Below are 1,934 nucleotides of genomic sequence, written 5' to 3'. Positions count from 1 at the left end.
TTTGCAGCAGAAGTCTGAGACACATCCAGCACATTGCCATGGCTCCAGCCCTTATGTTTCCTAATCCTGCAAGAGTGTTGTGTGCGCCCACATTTTCAGCTCCATTGCTCTGTGAGTTTGAATGGCCATCTGAAGGCTCATTTAACCTGTCTGAGATGTCATCTTCAGACTGCCTGGGAATTCCAGTCTTAGTTTGGATTGTTTCATACTAAAACAGATGGGCCAAATTTATCTGCTTGCTGTTCACTGTTAACTGAGTTTTAACACAGAAATTTCTTAACTGGTGCTGCTCTCAAAAGCCCTGCACCTGCAGCTAGAAGCTGAACACTGCTGGAAAAGCTCATCTCCCATAATGAATCAAGGAGGCACTAGGCGGGAGACTGGTTGATAAAGTATAAGCTGCTCTTAAAGGGACATAATTTTCTGGCTAATCCTGATATAGAACTGTGCCCATGAGAACTGGATTCAACACATAGCAAGGTGCTCCTTTCTTGAAATTATAGCTAAAAGTAAAGTTTCTTTTGCTGTTTCATTTAAATATAAGTATGTGGCATTGCATATTTACTTGATTGGTCTTTCTTTGGAACATTAAGATTTTATTTGAATATTTACAAAATAAATATGATTTTAATCACTAAGTCCTTTTTCATCACTGAAGTATGCACTTTTCTTTATTCTTGGTCGTCTAGAATCATCTGAGATCCAAGGACCCCCTGGGCTGGGCTCCATTTGTTTTGCTCTTCTTCAGCTTTGGCTTGCTGGAATGCTATAGCCTGACTGAGCAGGATCCTTCCCTTCCTCTTCACTTACTTCTTCTGGTTCAGGGACTTTTTCTTCTCTTTCTTCTTTGGAGGCTCACATTCTCCAAGCATGTTTTTAGGACAGGCATAACTTAAGTGTCCGCTTTCCCCACATTCATAACAGATTTATCAGAGTAGTTTTGCCTTCGGATGAACTCAGCTGCTCTTCCGTTGTCAAAAGCGATACTTGCCTTTATCACTCTACCAAATAACTGTTTATTATTTATTGCTTTGGTGCAGTTTAAGGCAGAGCTTTATCCAAAAATAAAATAAATGCAAACACCTTTACTCTTCCTAGTATCTTTGTCTTTCATTATAGTAACATTTACAACTTTGCCATACTTGGAAAATATCCAGTATAAATCATTGTTTGTCAGGAAGAAAAGCAAGTTGGATACATAAACTGTGCTCTTACATGGAGCCAAGCCACTGCTCATTCTTCGGGGAAGGGACGGAGCCGGGAGGATGCAAACCCACTGCAGCTCTACCCCCAGCAGCTTTCTGTGGCCTGCAAGAGCGCTGGCATGCACATCCTTGTCTGCAACCGCAGCACAGTGCAGTGCTTCTTTGATTGGTCTTAAATATATACAAGCTTATTGTGTTTTGCATGCCTTGGTTATAAAATATTAAGTTATAATTTATAATATGTGGTTAATATTGTATAATATCAGTAACAGAGAGTTGGTTTAAAACAACTTAGGGTTAAAGCCATCCTGGGCAACAATACATGGTGTGAGCCAACTAAGGTCTCTAAAGATATTTTTAAATTTGGATATTTTGTCCTAAAAGCCAGACTTTAAAAAGATAGAATTTTAAAATGTCTCTCTAATGAGGTATTAAAATTGCACCTTCATTTGTTGGTATACAAGAACTTCTTGCTAGCAGCCAAACTTTTTAACATGAAAATATACTTGATATTGATTTTAGAAACACTAGATTATTTAAACTGTTTTAAAATATTGGTTTTGTCTTCTAAAATTTATGGGCTTGCTCTAGAACTTCATTCTTTAAAAAGAATATTTTGATATTGCAAATGAAATTTTTAAAAATTATAAAGATATATAAAACTATGGGACATTCTAAATTTTCTTAAAGAATCAAAATGTCTTTGTTGGTGTAATGATCACAATTTTT

General features: G+C 37.0%; 1 pseudogene across 1 annotated transcript; it reads right to left on the bottom strand.

Annotated features, from left to right (window-relative positions):
* Window positions 1-627: 627 nt before the first annotated feature.
* LOC308423259 (zinc finger CCHC-type and RNA-binding motif-containing protein 1-like) lies at window positions 628-1,237 on the bottom strand (annotated as a pseudogene). The gene has a single exon. The product of its transcript is annotated as a zinc finger CCHC-type and RNA-binding motif-containing protein 1-like (transcript).
* Between the last annotated feature and the right edge of the window lie 697 nt (window positions 1,238-1,934).

This window comes from Micromys minutus (assembly GCF_963924665.1).
Source record: "Micromys minutus genome assembly, chromosome: 8".
Lineage (NCBI taxonomy): Eukaryota > Metazoa > Chordata > Mammalia > Rodentia > Muridae > Micromys > Micromys minutus.
The sequence above is the reverse complement of the archived record's forward strand: the minus strand, read 5'-3'. Positions and strand labels throughout refer to the sequence as shown.